The sequence below is a fragment of the Vanellus vanellus genome (assembly GCF_965231255.1).
Source record: "Vanellus vanellus genome assembly, chromosome: 11".
Lineage (NCBI taxonomy): Eukaryota > Metazoa > Chordata > Aves > Charadriiformes > Charadriidae > Vanellus > Vanellus vanellus.
In genome coordinates, this window is record NC_138916.1 from 5409573 (window position 1) to 5431523 (window position 21951).

Here is a 21951-nt window from a genome sequence, read left to right on the forward strand (position 1 = left end):
ACACAGCCAGTGTTACTGTTTCGGGCGGGGGGGGGAGGCTTGAGGGGGGTGTGGAGGGCTAGTAGCATCTTTAAGAGAAGATGAAGGTGAAAAGGTAGGATCCATTGCAGCAAAACTGTAATGAACATAGCAGACTATGGAAGAAAGACATCCTCAAAAATGTCTAGAGATATAAAGCCTATGTTCTGCTTTCTCTTAGAGTTCCTCTTTTTAGTCCAGAAGGCTGCAAACTTAAAGACTTTGCAAAGAAAAAAAAAAAAAAAACACGACTTGGGTTTAATTTAAGAGGCCTTTGACCATCATCTGTTACCTCTATTTTAAGATGTGACTATTCAACTTGCAATATTATGCACCAAGAAAAATGTCCTTTCTCCCCTGCCGCAGAGTTATTAAGATCTCCATAACAAAAAACAAACAAAAGGTACTTGGAATTGCAAAGATGTTGCGAGTGTCTGCATAACTCTGCTAAGCACAGCATTTCCTAGAATGACAGGTACCAGTTACAACTTCTCTGGGCAGCATTTAGCTGTGAAAAACTTACTAAATAAAAAGGTGTCAGCTTGCCAAGATAGGCCCTTCATCTTCCATCCCTCATGTTTCATGTTTAGGAGCCAAAACCATCCATGCTGTGACACCTTGTTCCTTTGCAAGACAATAACGGAGTTTTATTCCTCCTTTCATTTGTGGGTTGACAGCCATTCAACAAAACTCTACACTGTGTAATTTTGCCCAAGTATTTACACGTTTCTTCAGTTTAGTTGCCATGCCCACAGCAAATGTGGTAGCCTTTAAATTTTTATCTGGTTGCCAAGATAAATGCTTAAGTAAGGATGATTCAATCTGTTAGTGAGTCATGACGCACAGCAGTTATCACATATGTGAAGATGTGTATGGACAATTTAGAAAAGCAATAAAGTATATTTGTAATGCGGCCTCTTTGTGTACTGAAAAATCAATAATGCAACTCTGTGAGCACTCAGATCTCAAAGGCCCTACTACAACAAGGGTAGTTTTAAGTGCCTTGCAGTAAGATATACATGTTGAATGCAGAGGAAAACTGGAGTGGAAGCTTTTTTGGTAAGATTTAAGTACAAATCACTTGATTTGGAAATGGAGTCCCATCTCTTGTTCCCATCCTTCCTCAGATCAATTTAGAGAATGGCTAAGATAAATCCTACAGGCATGCTCATAATGGGAGCAATCAGTCCAGAACAGGAGCCTGTGAATTAGCATTATAAATTAGAAATTTCTATTTAATATAGCATATCACCATCTCTACTACAACGGAGATATTCCACACAACATTGTGGGATATATATAGTCATCCATCTACGCTATAGGCTTCATCTGAGAGCATCTGATCTTAGAATTTGGCCCTGATTGGTATATTGCATATATACTAACAATTTACAGTGGGGAAGTTTGCCTGGAGGGTTCTTTAGTTATGCTGTGTTTCTCAGAAATAAAATCTGTGGTCTTAAGCATTTGAAAGCATTAACTTGGCTTCGTTGTGTATGTGTTATGATATGGTCTAATGATGCAGTAGCAGAATTTTCCATTCAAAATCACTAGATGAACATCAGTCAATGATGTTCATCAATCAAGTGAAGCAGATTGTTGCCTTAGATGACTTTCTCATCTGCTGTAGAAATTTGGGAGTGCGGAATGAAGAAGGGATGATGCTGGAGGCGTGGAATGAACGCTAACCTGAAGAACTATAATCTAATTCAGTCTTTGCCAGACAATTCTTGCATGCCACCTGGCAAGTTATTTAAATCAATTTATTTACTAAGTAGACCTGTTTGCTTAAATTAGAAGTCTAACCTCCATTCACAAGTACAGCTGAGGAAAAGCAGCCAGCTCTGTTCAGAGCACACGTGTTGGAGTCTTCCTGTCTCTATGGCTGAACAGCCATTCTCAATTTCTAGATTAAGTGCATAAAGATTGAAAGAATATCGTGTCCCATGGTATGTTTCTTCTTTTCTAAGTGGTAAACTCAGAATGTATTGAATGAGATTGGCAGATGCCCTGAACACTCAACTGAAAAGGATATTAGCAGGCCTTTTTCTCTGAACACATAAAGCAGTAAACACTCTGAAAACACGACGTGCCAATCCAGACCTAGTCAAAACTTGATAGACTGGACTTTTGCCTCTTATTTCCACAAGTGTGAAAGTGAAACATTCCGATATGATGGCAATAGCAATGGAGACTACCCAGAAACCCACCACAAGGAAATTAATTCTTTACTCAGTGCAGATACAACTGTCTGAGGCAGACAACTGGCATGGAAAATACCAAAAGAAAGCATCAGAATATAGGTAAGTTATAATACAGGGTCTCAGCTTAATAAAACCTTTACTAGAGGCTGGCCTAGCAGCTCTGTGAGTTATATGCCATCTCTGCAGCGGACAGAAGCTTAGCTGCATGCATCTGTGTATGAAAGTAAGCTACAGCACATTAAATACCACAAGCACATTTCCGGCAGCATGTTGTCTCATTAACAAATCTATTTCCATTTCCTGCACGTCCTCTGAGAATAAAGGTCATATACTTTTTCAGTGTTTGATCATAACACCACAAGCAACTCCCTTTACAAGGTTCAAGATTCATCTCTAAAAAGATGCCCAAGATGAAGTACAAAAATGTAAAACTAGGCAAATGCCCAGAGCAAGCATCTGTGACAGTATTTAGAACGTAAGATTAAAGCATATAAATAGGCTTGACTCCATTCAAAGTATGTCCACGACACTTCTGTACACATACCTTGAGGGGGCGATGTGACACAAAGTATTGTGCAGAAGTACCAAAGGACAGAAGTGATCTTCATTCCCCCCCACTTCTACTGTCACTGTAAGAAATTACCTGAACTTCTATTTCCATAGGATTAATGGTTCTTTCCAGTGCTAAGGAGGGATCCCTCATTTCTTGAGTTGTTTCTTGTGGGGAATAAGGTTGACTATAACAATACATTTGTATTAGGCCGATACAGATTCCATCAGAAGAGAAGACTGCCTTTTTTTTTTAAGTAATTCAAGTATGTATCTGAGGTCTACAGAGCAGCTGTATTCCCTAAAACACACAGAAAAGAAGGAAACTGGCCAAGGAAATTGCATGCTATGGATAGGATCCATGTGGGTTGGATTGTGTACAAACACGTGCACACACATAGATTTATTTTTCCCTGTGTAGTGTGTATACATATGATTCTCTAGAATGATGTTCCTTCACACAATCAGAACTACGTGTCAGATTCCCCGGGTGGTATACACTAGAGGTGTTGTATTAACTTGAGTTCAGACTAGCTGAGAAGCTGCCTTTGTGTGTTTCTTTCAAATGGAATCAACAGGTTTCACTCTCCTTTAAGCCCATGAGTCAGAGTGGGCCAAAGGCACAATTTGTTAATGTGCTACTGTCAGAAAAAAACAACCTTTTCCATGGTTTATGTTTGCCCAAAGAAATGGAGCATTTTCTAGGCCTTGACAGCAACTTAGTATTCCACGAAGCCTGCTGTAACAGATTTGATTTTCCCATTACAGAATCACAGAATGGTCAGGGTTGGAAGGCACCTCTGGAGATCATCTAGTCCAACCACCCTGCCAGAGCAGGGTCACCTACAGCAAGTTGCACAGGACGGTGTCCAGGCGGGTTTTGAATGTCTCCAGAGTGGGAGACTCCACCACCTCTCTGGGCAGCCTGTGCCAGCACTCTGCCACCCTCAAAGTAAAGAAGTTCCTCCTCATGTTAAAATGGAACTTCCTATGTTCAAGTTTGTGCCCGTTACCTCTTGTCCTATCACTGGGCACCACTGAAAAAAGACTGTTCCCATCTCCCTGGCACTCTCCCTTTTAAGTATTTATAAGCATTAATAAGATCCCCCCTCAATCTTCTTTTCTCTAAACTAAAAAGACCCAAGTCCCTCAGCCTTTCCTCATAGGAGAGATGTTCTAATCCCCTAATCATCTTTGTAGCCCTTTGCTGGACCCTCTCCAGCAGTTCCCTGTGCTTCTTGAACTGGGGAGCCCAGAACTGGATACAATACTCCAGATGCTGCCTCCCCAGGGCAGAGTAGAGGCAGAGGACATCCCTCAACCTGCTGGCTGATGCACCCCAGGATGCCATTTGCCTTCTTGGCCACCAGGGCACATTGCTGGCTCATGGTCATCCTGTTGTCCACCAGGACTCCCAGGTCCCTCTCCACAGAGCTGCTCTCAAGCAGGTCAGCCCCCAACCTGTAGTGATGCGTGGGTTTATTCCTCCCCAGGCGCAGTACCCTACACTTGCCCTTGTCGACTTTCATAAAGTTTCTCCCTGCCCAACTCTCCAGCCTGTCCAGGTCACACTGTAAAGCAGCACAGCCTTCTGGCGTGTCAGCCACTCCTCCCAGTTTCATGTCATCAGCAAACTTGCTGATGGTACACTCTATCCCTTCCTCCATGTCATTGATAAATATATCGAATAGGACTGGACCCAGTACTGACCCCTGAGGGACACCACTCGTTACTGACCTCCAACCAGACTCTGCACCACATTGCTGTCCATGCCTGCAAAATCCAGTTCCTAGAAGTGGACCTTTTGGAAAGAGTACTTTGAGGTGATGCAGTCCTCTAGACTGGATACTCCTCTTCAGGAACAAAACAGTACCTTAGTACTAAAAGCTCTCCAAAATAATCTTAAGTGTTAAGAATGCTAAGTGGGAATGCAAAACATGGGAAATCTGCTGCAGCCTGATCTCCCAGATGAGTGGGTTGAAATCCTGAGGACATGGCTCTAGTTCACTGTATTCTGAGAGCTGTAGCCGGGGAAAAGAGAGCAGTAGTAGAAGGAAGAGTAGTACAAAAGCCAAGCAAAGAGCTGTAGTCTTTTAACCAGAATTCCTATTTTCATCAAAAATAACAGATATTCATATGATCTTGCAGTGCTTTGATTTTTGAGAGTCTCTGCTAATTTTACATCACTCTTCCAAGGATTCCAGAAGCATCTTACTGAACAAAGACAACACTTTAAAGCTGATCCAAACTTTGCTTTGGCTGCACTATCACAGATTGGTCATAATGCAAGGTATATATACAAGTGAATGTGGCTGTTCCGTGTGGTGGGTTTTTTTGAACAAAGACAGATGTGAAAAACAATACAAATAAACTCAGTGGTTTCTAAATTCTCCACGTTGTTTTCTTGAAGTGTTATTTGTACAGACAAAGGATTATTTTTAATTCATGCTTTAAACAAATGCCTGAAAGTTCTCATGTGTTTGGCAACTTTCAACACCAGCTTAATCAATTCTTACACTGTCCTCCAGAGTCTGTTCAATAATGCAAGTGCATCAGGGTGACAGCCAGCAGTATTATTTCATGTCACTAGCATTTAGCTTTTACTGTAATCAGTTATGTAAATTTTATATTATTTCCAAATGCAGTCTTGAAAATATAATAATGATTCTGTACTTGTGCTTACACTACTTTTAAGATCAGCAGGCATTATTTCATCTTATCTTAATCAAAATAGAACATTTTATAGCCAATATAACTAATTTCTCTTCATCACAACTGAACAAGGCTTATTCACTAATTTTTGGCAAACAAGGGAACTACAGGTATATTTTAAAAAAATATATTAAGCATCTCAGTGTACGTACTGTGTCAGAGCACAGAGAAGAACTTCCAAGCATCCTTCTTGAAAGAAGACCTAGTACTACCTATTTACCTGGAAAATGTGACAGCTGGGACCAGCCCATCCACCTATCTGCTTGATCAATGAAGGGGAAACTGTTTGAAAGCACTTGAGTAATTTCAGAACCTAAAACTCACTAGTACTATTTCTTATGTCACATGGCGTAAAAAAATAGATGTTTCTAAGCCACAAACACTGCATGTTTAAATGACATGCAGGTTTCCAATTTCATGGCTATAATTAGCTTGTAAAAAAATCTAAGGCAAATAGACAATAATTCAGTCACAAAAATTAAAAGAATTACTTGATAATCTGGGAGGATTGTGAAGAGAATGAAATGGTACAGAATTATACTATTTCACGTAAAACTCAGGAATCAGAATGTGAAATCTATTTGTCAGTGAAAAGAACGTGTAAAGAAAATACTGTAAAAGAATTGTTTAAGTTAATTTCTAAGCTCCCATTGCAAACACTTTAAAATGGTATGATGGGAAAATCCCAGGGTAAACTGGGTGAACTAATATGACTTTTTTCACCTCTAACATCTGTGATTTCCATATTACTACAGTAAAAGTATCATATGTATCTGTGAACTGTAACTGTACACAAACGATATCACTTTTCCCTCTACATTACACAAGACTGTTGATAGCCAAAATACTCTACAAGCTATTTTTGCTTCTTTGTTTGCTGTAAGCTACAAAGGCATCCCACCTGTTTCTTTGCTGCACGTACTTCTGTCTAGTTTTGTACAAGGAACTTTGTACTGTACTGTGTACATGTTAGACCTTGGTTCTACTTTATTGTCTACAAAGAACTATAAATATTAACACAAAAGGTGCCAATGTCTCAGAGCATTTTGATTCTGAAGCATTTTGACTTCAAAGCAAAGTATCCTGGGAAAAACTTGCCACTGTACAGAGCCAGTGCATACACTTCACCGATAAATGGATTGAATGAAATTTGTGTTGGCCAACAAATGGCCAGGGAGGTAAGCTCATTAGGCCAGAGAAATAAGAATTTTCTTGACACACAGCTAGGAATATGATATTTGTTACTATGTTATTCTTCAGGCTCAGTTATTCACAATGTGGAGTAGCATTCTGAATGGTGAAAAGGAGACTGTGGTTCAGTTTTCTTTTCCTTGCTCCCTTTGCTTGACATCTGCTAATTCAAGGACTGAACAAGGTCGTCTGAAATTTTTCTGCTCTAGCTGGAACTTCAAACCAAGATGGTAAAATACAGTGAGGGGGAGATATTCAGCTTGTTCTGAAATAAGAAGCCACTGGGACATCCTATGAGCAGTACTAGATCTTTCAAAGCAGTCTTGCTAAGCTCCAAACACCAAACTGATTTACTCATTATAGCAAAAGGTAAATGTGCCAACAGCTATTCAGTGCCATAATCAAAGAGCTTCTATGAATTGCTGACAATGATACCCCTGAATTTTGAAGAAGAGAGAGGTAGCTGAGTTTTCCGGGATTTTGACTTGCTTCACACTAAAGGTCAACACTCAAATATATTTTAGTCATTTAAATACATGGAATTTTGTATATGGGGAGGATCAGGAAGTAAGTACAGTAGAGTGATACAATTCACAGCCTTGTACAATCAGACTCAATATAACTAAGGCAACTATTTACAAACATCTACAGGTCTACATTACTACTTGTCTACCTGCTAAACTCTCAAATTTACCCATGGCGATTTCTGTAATGCCTGTGTGGCCAGGAATTTATGATGCACCATGAAAAATAGATTTATTGGCATTTCCTCAGGAAGTTCTTATAACTCATCCATGCTCACATAATGCAACCATTCCCAATTCACTGTGACACTGTGCCAAGTCAACATGCATTTCTGTCTGTTCGGAGATCTGGGTGTCTAAAAGAATCTAAGGTGACACATAACTGCAGCAGTGTAAAACCTTTCATTACTATGCTTTCCTTTTGTTGAAAGTGTGCTTTAATAGCAGGGACCAGAATAGATGTTCCAGTCAGTAAATTAGTAAGGTTGGTGAGACCTGCCGCATTTTGTGGTCCCTCCTTGCCCCATCACTAGTCACTTAAAGATAGTTAAGCAGCAGCTGCATAACTACATAGTGATGTTTTCACTGACTCACACATCCCTATCAACATCATTCCATATTTCACTGAACGACTTCCCATGGTTCAAACATAAAAGCAATGTAAAAGAGGCTAAAAACAGATGACTCATCACCATCTATCGCCACTGCACGTTGGCACAGTTTTGTAAAGTAGCGAACAGCCAGAAAAAGGATGTTGGGATCTTATCATAGTGATCCTTCATTAAATTATTATTGTTTCAGTAGAAGATCATTTTGAAAGTTCCATCATGTCCAAAAAATTACCAAAGCCTATGCAATGTGAGACTTCATTGCTGTACTGGCTTGCTCCTAAGCGTGGTACTTAAAGTATGTAGGAGACTGCCAGGCCTGCATTTAGAGCATAACAAGATTTTACTCTTGTAAACATGACTGAGTATCCAAGCCCAAGAAAATTTTAAACTCGTGTGGTGTGTAGTGTAGTTTAAAAAAGGGGCTTTTAATTCAGGACACCCAGCTCTCCTTTGTCTTTAATACCATTTCATGCAAGCCCAAGGGAAAATGGCAGGCTCAACATTTTTCAGGTACATAAGGGCCAAAACTTTGAAGTACAGGTTAACCAAGACATGTTTGCCGAACATAGGATATTTTTCTTTTGATAGGTAAATTTAACAGCTATAGCAGATCAAAAGGCTGATCTAAATAGCCAGAGCATTTACGTCCTTATAAGCATGGCATGTAATCATGAATCTTGCTCCCACATTCGGGGCTTAAGCTATCAGTATTTCTGCATGAAGGTAAAGCTTCACATTACAGTCTTTCCCTAAAGAAACAGACGTTAACAAGCTGACTTCTCATTACGGCTTCTCATCCATATAGACAACACTGCATTTTGCCATTCTTAAGACAAAAGTCCGGGACAGAGTGACACCAGCCATGATGACGGGAAGGAAAAAAAACAACCTGAAACCAGCAACTTTAGCTGCTGAGCTGATGATCGTTCTGCTTCCAAACTTTGCCATAGCCAGTCTGTCTCCTGCCTGAACACCAGCCATAGCCACAATCAGACTGGTTGTCTAGGGTTGTGGCATAGGCATTTCTGCTGCCAGCAGGCTGCTATTCCAAGCAGCTATTTTGCTAATGTCTAGAGTCAACCCTGGCTGTTAACTACAGAAAGAGAACCGGTACGTCACCTTGTATTGTGGGAAAATGAGCAGATATTGTTGATGGTGCTGTAAAACCATTAGCAATATGAACCACAATGTATCTATGTACAGGGAAGGTAAGACTCAGGACTACCTGCAGACTTTACTTCTACAAGTATGTGCACTGTGTACTTTTTGTATGTGTTGTTGGCACATACTGCTTATATTGTTTGCAGATTATTCTGTTCTCAGAGAGACCTACAAACATTTCAGAGTTTTAGCAGTTTGACATTATATTTACTTGGCTGGCTGCAAGTCATCTGGGATTGTGAAGATGAATCACTAAGGACTGAAATTAATGGAAGTAATTATAAGTGAAATTAAAAATCAATCTGACTTACCATCATCTGGACAGATTTGTGCAGCTAACATGGAAAAACTCTTCATGTGTTGCCTGTCAGTGAAGAAGTCATTCCCATTGCCAGCAGCACCTCTGTAAGCAAATGGTTTGCAGCAGTCCAGAGTTCTGTAATAAGACAGGCTATTCAGGAATGCTTATAATCTACAGTGCTGTGTTATGCTGATCCCCTTTGGGTACCCTGTTTGCTATGATAATGTGTTTATCACTATGTACGAAATATCACATTGCAGCTCTGGACACAAGACTGCTGCAGTAAACAAGCTGGTGGGAGAACTCCAACAGCCCCATATTCCAGGGGCTGCATGAAAAATCCCTTTGTAGGGAGGTTTGAAACCAGCAGCTGCACCACTGGTGTACTGCCTTCCCCAAGGGAGTAAGGGCCAGAAGATGGGGACTCCCTACATTCCTGGAGGACAGTTAATATTTTTAAAGATTTTTGGAACATATTATTAAAATACAAGCAGAATAAATTTCATTTAAAACACACCCATTTTTCATGCCTTCATGCAAAGGACTGGCCCTCATTTTTCTCTCCCTCTTCCTCTACCCCTAACTCCCTGGCTTTTGCAGTCACTATTAAGAGATTTACATTTCTGGAAAACTAAAACACTGACTTCTTTCACATTGGCTTTTAAAGCCAACGTATGACTGGCAAAGTGTTTACCAGCAAGACAAACCAAGCAAACTTTTTATGTCTCCAAAACTAATAAAATACTGCTTGGAGCACAGCTTGCCTTGAGTTTCTGCACAAGCAGAACTCATTCTGCCAGCCCAACATGAGGAGACAGCTATTTTAATCATCTTGTAGTTGCTTAAGCATAGGTTCTCCTGTTGATTTAGAACAGTCTCAACCCAGAACACTAAGCCATAAATACATCTGGAGCTGAGGCTGAAGAAGAGTTAATATTCATCTCTGTAGTTTTATTTTAAAATATACCTTTAGATCTCTTGATGTGTAGCAGACATCAGTGAGTCACTCCAAACAGCTTAAAGATATTTTGGAAAAAGCTCTAAAGTGACTTTTTGAGTTTGTTTTCCTTTTTCTTTTTTTTTTTTTTTTTTTTTTTTCCAGTCACAAGGAGACTTGGCTTCGTTATTTGTTTTTGTTTTGTAATAGAAGTTGCATAGAAGTTAATGAGCACATAGCATCCCTCAGCCACATAGACACTCCAAGAGAAGCGAAAGGACTTCTGGTTAACTCTAGCCAGCCACCCTGTGTTGATAAAGCTAGTGCAGTAGTGACAAGGGGCCTTTGCATTCATCCTTTGTACAGCAGCATCAACTGCAGTGAACCTCTACATTCAGAGCAAAGAGCAGAGTTGCACCAGTGGAAGGAGAAACCAGAGCAGTGAGGCCATTTTTCCAAACTTCCCCCATTCACACTGCTTTATGTGTCTGGCTGGCTGCAATGTGGAAAGTATGCAGCATCTACAGATATTTACAAAGGTGTAGAGACAGAAATTAAGCAGAAGAAAGTCAGTCACACAATCAGAAACTGAAATCCAGCATGGAGACTCCTGTTACCCTGTCCAGATGACTCCCTTCTACCCTGCCACCTTAAAAGCTAGACAAGGCTAGAACTGACTATTTAAGTATCTGAATGCCTCTGTCTTCACTATAGCAAGACTTTTGTCTCACTTGTCTTTCAGTGTCTCACATTTAAGCTCTCAAGCCAACACCATGACCATGTGTGGTAAATGAAGCAGACAGAGCAGAGACACCGATGGTAAGGCCAGCAACAAAAATGATCCTGTTATTCTGAAAGTATTTCTGGCAGGATCCAGGAGTGCAAAGCAATGAGGAGAAAGCTGTGTTCCATCTTTAGCAGAATGCCTCACTTTGCTGTACTCTGCTTCTTGACTTGTTTGCTTGAGCCATTTTTAACCATACGTTTGGGCTTTCCAGTGTGTGCAGACAGGACAAATATAGTGACTCACAAGTGTATACCTATTATTTAGTTGTTATATAAAGCCCACCTGAGAGCACCATGAATTCACATCTTAGGTTTGCTGGAAACTTTTGCTGGAAATTTGCTCTGGTCTGTTGCCACCTTGCAGGGTTCCTTTGTTATGCCTCCCTTCTCGCCCCCAAGCAAAGCCTCAACATGTTTTTAAATGTGTACAGAGAAACCCTGTTAGTCACAGCAGTGACCACAGAAAAGGTTTTGCCTTTGAGATTCTTCTATTATTTCATACAGCTTTACTAGGTATCCTTCATAACATAGGATACCATTTGTGCTTTTCATGTGGTGGCAGAGGTCACAATCCTGGCAGGTGACAAGGAAATTTGTTGGAGCCTATTTTAGATACCAATTCCTGTTGCACATCATTCATATAGTAATTACCTCTCATCCATTCCCCCATTTAATGACTTGGGTCCCCAGCTCCACTCTAATGATGGGGAAAGATCTGATTCCTTGATAAAGTAGAACCTAGGACAGGCTGATAAATCAAAGTTTCTACTGAAAAAAAAAAAAAAGAGGGATCTTTCTCTAGAGGGGTAATCCCATTATTCGGATAAACGCAACAGATGAAGAGAGCTAACATTTAATACTTCTCCTCTATTTGCCTTACGAACCCTGTTCTAGTATGCTTCAGAAAACAATCACAGTGAAATATTCTCAACTTTATGCCCCATCATTATTTCTCAGTCAGTACCACAATACAACATCTCAGAAGAGATAGTGCTCTGAGCCAAAAACCAAAACAAGATGCCTCTGCTTTACAGAATGCTCTGCAAATTCATGCATCTCCACACATCTGGCTAGAAAAGCAGAGGAGAGGTACAGTGGAGTGAGCTCCCCCCCCCCCCTTCTGCCCCCAGCCACTGGGTAAAGACAAGTTGCATAATGAAAAAAAGAGTATCGCTTTTTTTTCTCCAAAAAGGAAACTAAATGGTGATGTCCAGCACAGCCTCTCACACCTCCTGAAATTTTTATATTTTCTGGAAGTTCTGCAAAGAATCTGGTATCCTACTGAGGCATGCTGGAAAGAGGGAACCTGGACAGCCTGGAGAATGCACTGATGCAGGAAAGGGGAAGCAGGAAGGTGAGCACACAGCAGGCACCCCCAGCCCCTCAATTATCAATAGCTGGCATTGTAATCACTTGCTCAAGCTCATTAAAGGAGTTTCTTGTTGAATTACTGGCAGGGAAGGACTCTCCTGTGCAGAGTGCTGATTCTCTGGCCATGTCTTCAAAGCCCAGGATCCTCACCAGGCTGGCTGCCCTACTAGGGGTGGGCTGCATTTGGTTTAAGCTGACCAGTTCTGTCCTCAGTGTTCCCCATCTACATCTAGGCCTTCAGCAAACCTCACATCTTCCTGTTCTCTTTGCCAAACCCTAAAAAGGCAAACATTGCGACATTGCAGGGATGTAGCACAATATTAAAACACAGATGTCAATAGTAATGACTCAGGCTTAATAGCCTGTCTGCAAAGCTCGTTTTCATCCTGCCAGCTCCCTCTACCCCTGCAGTTCACAGTTCCTAGAAGGCTGAATGGGTTTAAGAACCAACAGTGTATTCAAAAAGGAATACTTTGACTACAAAGGGCTAGAGAGGCTATTATAATTATTTCCTATTTTCAAGCAAAAACCAATCCCAAATATTGTTTACTCAAGATAGACGGCCAGCAGTTTTCCATAATCTTCGGGAAACTTTCCACAGCCCACTGCAGAATGCTGCTCTCCCATCATCTATGAGCACCAAAAAGGTTAATATTTAGCTTTGTATATACTCAGTTTCTTATTCATTGCATATATTCCCCACATGCAACTAAGTAGATACTTGACAGGTCTTTTTCTCAGAAATCAAATGTAATGCCTTGAAATTAACTGGCAATATATTTGGACTTTTGACTCACATGCCTGCCAAGATTAGAAATATTTCTAACTGGTTATAGTTACACTATAAATACAGCACTCGGTCTGCTTCTTTTATGGGTGTTGCTTAACCTATTCTAAGCATCACAGTTTAGTCTACTGTTTAAACACAAGTTGAGTTTTCCCAACGGCTGAGACCTGAGGCCAAGCTGCTCTGCAGTGATGTTTTACTGTAATAGGTTAAATTCAACCCGGCAATTCAAAAGAAATGAATCCTTCTGAAAACATACTCTGAACAAACCAATATATGCACTCAGAGGGAGTTTTAGTTCTGTGACTGATGTAATCTTACATGCTGCTGTAAATCTGCTGGAGTGCTGACTTCAGGGAAGACAAGCTCTAAATCTCAGTACTATTTTCAACAGAAAAAAAGGATGGGGAAATTGACTTGAATTTGTACACGTGGCCACATACAGTAATGCCTGGCCTTCTCATACAGGAATTCCTGGAGTGCTGTTCTGCTCCGTCTGCCAGTTCTCAGCCCATTTAGCATATACTTCAGAACATGCAAGAACCCTTGAATTTGACTTCACTGGATTATTCTACCATAGCAGAAATTTCTTCTATAAGTGCGTAATATTTGGGGGAGAGCAGATGGAAAATCACTAACATATCTGGAATTTCAGAGATGTAGAATATAATTTAAAGGGCAGGGTATTGGATTTATGAATTCCTGCTCTAATTCTGTGGCTTGTAATGACCAGTGATCAGTATCTTGGTTTTGTGCATCATCCCCAATATGAAGGATTTTTTAAAAGTAGTTCTTACCTTCCAAACTTGCTGATGTAATGAAAATGAGGCAAGAACAGAATGAAAACACAGCAGAAAAAAATCTACCATTACGCATTGTGCCTCAAGATGCACATTCAGTGCCTTTGCCAAGAAAAAGAAGGTTATCTACTGTCCCTACAGATTATCTGATAATGCAAGGTTCACTTCAAAGCCTGATCTCTGACAACAAGGAGTTAATATGCATTTATCTTTAATAGCTAGCTACTTGATATATCCCTTCAAAAAAATTAAATGGATATGTCCATCTCCTCCTAGTTGTTTTATTATGTATTTATTATATATTCTTATTCTAAGACACCCAAAATACTATTAACAAATTGGGGTTTTTTTAAGGGCTCCCTCTCATATAAAAGTTTTATGGGGTCTCTTTGTCCTCATCTAGTGATTTCTAAGGTGTGAGTCCTAGTTCTGCAGCCATGAAGACTAAATACTAATCTCCAGGGTTGAAATTACAGCTATCCCTAATTCCCATTTTCTAAATGCCTTTTGAAGAGTAATCTGATGCCAGCAAGACCTAAGCTTTGGAACAGAGCAGAACATCTGCTGTTTCTGCAGGCTAATGGTTTGTTGCTGGAAAACAAATGCAAGACTCAAAATGAATTTCTGGGACTTCCACTAAAATTCTTGTTTGTCCCCGCTGGAGTGCTTCTGGGTTTCATTTTTAAGTAAGAGTCACACTGAACTGCATACAGGCATACATATGCTTGTGTAACACTGAGCCATAGGATTCAAGCCGCAAAAGTGCAACAGTATCCTGCAACTGGTGCAGGATAGTCCTACGGTTTTCACCTTGCCTGTGCACCACGTTGCAAGAAGGTGCTCCTAGCACTCAGGTTTGGCTGTGAAAGGCAATACCTAGTAGGATTAAATATTCTCAGCTTCATCTGCCTGTCAAATAAAGGCAATACCTAGTAGGATTAACTATTCTCAGTTTCATCTGCCTGTCAAATAACTAACTGAAAGCATGTAATCTTTCAGTAGGGTAGATATGATACAAGCAAAGCTACTGACCAATTTCCTGCATTGCACAATAATTTAGAAATGCAGTTTTGAGAGACTGAAAGGCCTGAAGAAAGATCATGTCAAGGAAACAATGAACTTACCTGAGATAAAAGTATCACTCATAAAATCCCATAACCTGGAAATGGCCAGTTTAACAATAGAGTGACCTTTGTAGAGAAGCCAGTGTCAAAATGAAGAGAACAAATATTGAAGCTCTGAACAACCTGTTTCATCTGTCACTCCAGTCTTCAAAAAGGGCAAGAAGGAGGACCCGGGTAACTATAGACCGGTCAGCCTCACCTCCATCCCTGGGAAACTGATGGAGCAGCTTATCCTTGGTGCCCTCTCAAGGCATATCAAGGATAAGAGGGTTATTAGGGGCAGTCAGCATGGCTTTTCCAAGGGGAAGTCATGCTTGACCAACCTCATAGCCTTTTATGAGGAAATAACGAGGTGGATGGATGATGGCAGAGCGGTGGATGTGGTCTACCTTGACTTCAGTAAAGCATTTGACACGGTCTCCCACAGCATCCTCATGGCCAAACTGAGGAAGTGTGGACTGGATGACCGGATAATTAGGTGGACTGCGAACTGGCTGAAGGAGAGAAGCCAGAGAGTCGTAGTCAATGGGGCAGAGTCCAGTTGGAGGCCGGTAACCAGCGGAGTGCCTCAAGGGTCGGTACTGGGGCCCATATTATTCAATATATTCATTAATGATTTAGATGAGGGAATTGAGTGTACTATCAGCAAGTTTGCTGATGACACTAAGCTAGGAGGAGTGGCTGACACGCCAGAGGGCTGTGCTGCCATCCAGAAAGACTTGGACAGGCTGGAGATTTGGGCAGGGAATAACTTAATGAAGTACAACAAGGGAAAGTGTAGGGTCCTACATCTGGGCAGAAACAACCCCAGGTTCCAGTATAGGATGGGGAGCTACCTGTTAGAGAGCAGTGTAGAGGAAAGGGACCTGGGGGTCCTGGTGGACAGCAGGATGACCATGAGCCAGCACTGTGCCCTTGTGGCCAAGAAGGCCAATGGCATCCTGGGCTGTATTAGAAGGGGGGTGGTTAGCAGATCGAGAGAGGTCCTCCTTCCCCTCTACTCTGCCCTGGTGAGACCGCATCTGGAATATTGTGTCCAGTTCTGGGCCCCTCAGTTCAAGAGGGACAGAGAGCTGCTGGAGAGAGTCCAGCGTAGGGCAACTAAGATGATTAAGGGAGTGGAGCATCTCCCTTATGAGGAAAGACTGAGGGAGCTGGGTCTCTTTAGTTTGGAGGAGACTGAGGGGTGATCTTATTAGCGTTTATAAATATATAAAGGGGGAATGTCATGAGGATGGAGCCAGGCTCTTCTCAGTAGCGACCAGTGATAGGACAAGGGGTAATGGATTCAAGCTGGAACACAAGAGGTTCCACTTAAATTTGAGAAGAAACTTCTTCTCAGTGAGGGTGACAGAGCACTGGAACAGGCTGCCCAGGGAGGTTGTGGAGTCTCCTTCTCTGGAGACATTCAAAACTCGCCTGGACGCCTTCCTGTGCAACCTCATCTAGGTGTTCCTGCTCCGACAGGGGGATTGGACTAGATGATCTTTTGAGGTCCCTTCCAATCCCTAGCATACTGTGATACTGTGATACTGTGATCTACACAACTGGAGACTCTGAGAGGATGGACTTAATGGCAATGTGCACCAACATTTCAAACACAGACATCAAGGTTTGCATTCCAGCATAGCTCAAACATGAAACCAGGGCTCATTTTAAAGACCTATGTCTTGGGTGACTGGTGCAAACTGCCCCAACACCCAAGACTCCTCAAGCATTATTAGGGTTTCTGAGACAACTAGATTACCTCTGTCTGTCAGCGCCGTACCCTTGGTCTCCCAAATTCCTCAGACAGCCCTGGGGTTAGACATTTTGCTTACACACAGCAGGTTACCAGCAAACCAGCATGGGTTTGTAGCATTTGAGCCACTGCAGGCTGCAGCAGAGCCCTGCACCCCCCAGCTCTCACCCAGCAGTCACCCCAACACCCCCCAACCTCACAAACCTGGGGGCTGAATGGGTGAGACCTCACTAGATTTCGCTACAACCCAGGCTGATTTTAGTTATTGCAGACTTCGAGTTAATTTCTTGTTTTGGATCCAACTGACCTTCTGGTTTGCTTTCTGCTTACAGTATGCATGGTTCTTCATAAAGGGTTTGTTTGTTATGGCCATGTAACCCTATGTTTGCTAAAATGTTTTTAAAAGAGAAGTACTCATGCAGTATCAACATCTCCCCTAACCTTTGACACTGTTCACATCAAAGCTTTATTTTCCATTTTGTTTCAGCTTCACCTTTGAAGCTAAACACACCAGGAAGAGGGAGTGAGGGTGGTCAGTCAAATCATCACAAAATTTGCAAGTGAAAACTCCAAATGCACTCTTTTATGAGAAGGCCTCATCTCATCCATTTAATGGGCAGGGAGTATCAAATATTTAATAGTGTCACTTGTGCATATTGACTGATCAGCATCCAGGCTAACCAGCTTGCAATAAGATAAACAAAACCCACTCCCATTAACATTGCAGAGAGCTCCAATAGGCACTAAAAATTAACTCTCATATACCTTATAATCAACTCATGTGTTGACACTTCGAGAAGAACATCAGAAAGCTCATGTTCCCAATCTGATTTCCTGCTACAATAGATGACTCTTCATTTGATTCCTGCATAACTGGGATGGTATGACCCTTTCCCATGCTCTAGTATGGGAAGCACTTTAGGAATTAATTTGCAAAAAAATCCAAAAGATATAACAAGGTATATACGGTAATGGCTGTACATTTATTACATGGGAAAACCAAAATAGAGCAAAGCACAGCAAAGACGGGGAAAAAAAAAAGAAATTTTGTCTGAGCATATGTTGGATGATGCTGGCAAAACTGTGCAAGCAAGGCCAAAGCAGTCATAAAGATACAGGGAGTATTTCTAACCTCTTGCAATCTGGAATTGCTGGAAGTGTATTGGCTTCATTTCCTTTTTCCAAAATTCTTGAGTCCACCATTGTGAAATGTGTCTGTTTGACAATGGCAGAGTTTGATTTAATAAATAAATTTGGCAATTTGCATGTCAGAAATACGGCTGTTCCTGGCAGCCTTGAATCTCAACCGCAGAGCTAATTTAACTTTTTCCATTTAGTTTGGAAAAATGGCTATTTTGGCTCATTTATAGTATGAACAGCTTTCATAAAAAGACCTACACAACCTATTTTGTATATTGTGTAGTCATTAAAGGTCTATTGACTTATTGAAAATGGTGACAGCATCACTTGTTATCTACATTTTTCATTTCTTCTTCCGTCTCTCATTCTCATACCTACTGTGATCACAGTAAAGGACATTGCCATGATGAAGTAATTCTTTGAATAACAAATAGAAACAGAGCATTTATTAATCCAAAAATGAAGGGCAAATTAGAAAACATGTGCTAATAGTAGCTTAGCTCCAATACAGGAGCCAAGTGTCATTGCTGTGCTTGTCAATCCATACTCGGAGTTTGTTCTGGGTATGTTGTGTTACGAGCTTGACAAAATGAATAAATGGGGATGGCCTGATTTTGAAGAGAGAAGCAGTGGGGACCCTAAAGGTCTTTGCTTTTGTAATCAGATTAGCAGAACTCAAAGGTAAGTGAGATAGAGCAGAAATTGCATTGCTGATGAACCACAGAACATGTGCTGGCCAACTAAATGTATAGCCACTTTCAAAATAAGGATATTTACACATGATGGTGTTTACCCACGTCCACCTACTTGCAGTACTCTACCTGTGTGTCCACTGCAACTGCCACCATATCAAAAACACAAACACATAGGTCTTTAATAGATGCAATAGAGGACTGACTTGGTTATGGACTTGGTTATAGCACTGCCCAGGTCTAATCATAAATGTCTCCATGACATGTGTGTTCTCTAATTTTCCTTACCTAATATCCATTTACCCTATCATTGTCTAATTTCTACAGCACTATTCCCTGGGAAGCAACGTCCCGCCTTTTTTTCTGCTCCCAATTCTACATGCAGAGATTGGGAGGAAAAATCGGTACAAAAGAATTTGACTGAAAATAACTGGGCTGATAATAGTGCATCTTCTGCCCTTTGAAATACACAATATAATGAAATATATAATTCCCTCAATAGAGGGATATATCTATTTTTAAAGAAGTTCAGTTCATACACTGTGAGACTGAGGTTGTGTTTAATACTTCATTGTGTTTGTCATGTCAAGGTGCCATAGAAACCAAAGTTGCAGTGTAATTTGGAGAAAATCAGCCTGTACTGTAAACTCCCGGTTAGCTGGATCACAGTTGGATGGTGATAATATTTTGGTACCATTGCTACAGGGAACTCCTGTAGCATAAGCCAGCCAGGCTCCACCACCTTCTCAGCTGAGAACAGCCAAACTGAAAGTTTTGCAATGAACTGCTCTAGAGAAAAACAAGGTATAAAAAATGAGGAACAGAAATAATGGAGCTGGTAAGTAAATCTATATTCAGGCCAGATAGCACCCTACACTTGACCTTTCTTTTAAAAAGGATTCATGATCCTTAATTGCATCAGGTGGGGAGTGCTGCCTGCTAACTGGGGCATGGCCTCAAACTCTGGGGGAAGAAACAGGATATGGAATCATCTTATATTACAGTATAATTGCACTTTGGCACTTCCATTCAACAGGGAATCTCATAGCAATACTGAGTCCCCTCTGAAGCCCACAGTCCTACTGGGCAGTTGTGTTTTGTTTTTTTCTCCATTATCCACATCATCTTTCATCCTCTGTGTTCTTAGCTCTACTTACTGCATACTGCATTGTAAACATGTATTTTAATATGGCAAACACCCATATTAATGGAAGACATTTTTCAGCATAATGAGTTGCCTTCAACTTGTCCTATGCACTTTCCAGGATGACTATCACATTAGTCTGTATGTTACTAATGCCTTGACAACACCATTAAAGTTAGGAGACAGTGCAAGTTAAAGAGTGATAAAAATTTCAACCTGACCTTTCACGATGGAGATCCAAATCTACTATTTCTCATGAGCCTCACCAATCTGTGAAAACCCTGCTCTGTCTCGGCCTTGGACTGATGCTAAGATGAAAACCAACTGTCAGCAATCTAAAATTTCTTAAAGATAGAATAAAACAGCAAGCCCTGTGTGGTTTGTGCAGAACACAGGCTGGTAACTGTGTCAGGGAACTTTTTTTTTCTTTTTCTGTGGCTTGTATTTTGCAAGCAAAGAGCTTTCTATCCAGCTAGCCTTGAAAGCACAAGCACTGCCTGGAATTCCTCCCAAGGCCGTCAAGCCGAACTATAGCAGAAACAGAGCAAGGAGAAAATGCAAAGAGCAGAGGGAGATCCTAAGAATCGGAGCATACTTCATCATTGTGAACTTTTCAAGAACACTGTCAGAAAGGAGGAAGGTAGGAAATACGAAAACACAGTTTGGCAGACAGCTCAGTCCACACTCTCCTACACAACAGGGCCTTTTGTAAAGGAGGTAAATTTCAACTGTAATTGATACCAGCCTTAGAAGCTTGTCAGACAGGTTGCCAGTTATGTGAAGGCTGATGACAAAACAATTTCTTCTACGGAAAGCTACAAAATTATATTCCAAACTTCCAGCAGATGAGGGAAGGTCCTGCATGCAGCAACAACTGTGTGCTGATAGTCCACATGCTTCAACACACTCAGCATGCCCCTCTGTACAAACACGGTAGACGGCATCCCTCTTTTATGAACAATGGCACTTAAAAAGCCATGTTAAAAACATTTTCACTATAGCTCATCCCCTCTCCCTCTAGATTACATTTGGCTGAACCAAAACAAGCAGAGTTACAATCTAGGTTTACAAAATACTAAGGAGAAGAATGAGAGAGGAGCTGTAGTCAATGACAGCTGCTTTCTAAAAGTCCACAAGACATTCATTAGTTGCTGTTGTTCTTTGCAGCCTGCCTCTGCCTAGCTGGGGATAGGGCTACAGATGAACAGCAACAACGGATCAGAATCGTGCTCTAGAGCAGGTTTCTACCTGGGATCTACACAGAAGTGAGCCATGCTCCAGTCAACTTTTCTTTCCCTTTATGAGCCTCGTAAATGACACTAGGAAAAAAAAATCAACTCTGATAACATTGAGCAATTAAACAACAGTTGATAAATGAAGATGCTGAAAATAATGTTTGACCAATCAAAACTAATACATGCTACAAAGCTGTTACTGAGATGTAGGAAGCAGTTAATAACAATTATAAATAATAATGTACTCAACTAAAACCAATAGCTTCTCCAATTCCACCTTCTGCTCCTCAGCTATCCATGGTGCACTCAGTTTAAGAGGTTATTCTTCAGAAAAGGACATTAGCTTATGCCCTGTGCTCCTTTTTACCCCTCTCCATACATGTCCTGAACATAGCATTAGACTCAGGGGCTATATCTACAGGGATTTCCACTCCTCCCTGCTTCATGTGTTTTCCCAGTTCCAAGAGCTTTCAGCTTAAGAAAAATCCTTTCCTGACAAGTAGGACATTTTTTGTGGGAAGTGTCCATGGTCCCTCTGAGTTATTAACAGCCCCACACACAGCCTCACTTCTCTTCCTCTCCTTCCAGTCCTCACAGTGGCCCATTATACTAAATCACACTGATCCAAAAATGGGAGTTGAGGGAGACACTCTGAAACAGGCTAGAAAAACTCTACTGTGGTATGGCCTATAAGAGGACAGCTTTTTTAAGCATTTGTGTGTCTGCTGAATAATTTCTGAAGTTCCACATTTAAATTCCTTCTCTAAGTGTGGGAGTCTGCCCTGTGAGGAGCTCACTAAAACCGAGGTAATGAAGGATTTGATCAGTCTTCTGAGGGTGCTGTGACCTAGAGGCAGGTCTGATTACATCATTTGTTTTGGGTTGAGTCTCGGGAGCTTTATAAAAAGCAGTCCTAAAAGGAA

At 41.1% G+C, this 21951-nt stretch overlaps 1 protein-coding gene across 1 annotated transcript in view; it reads right to left on the bottom strand.

The window, feature by feature from the left end:
• USP3 (ubiquitin specific peptidase 3) overlaps positions 1-21951 on the bottom strand; it is a 90411-nt gene that overhangs the window by 45846 nt on the left and 22614 nt on the right. The gene's annotated exons all lie outside the window — the stretch shown is intronic.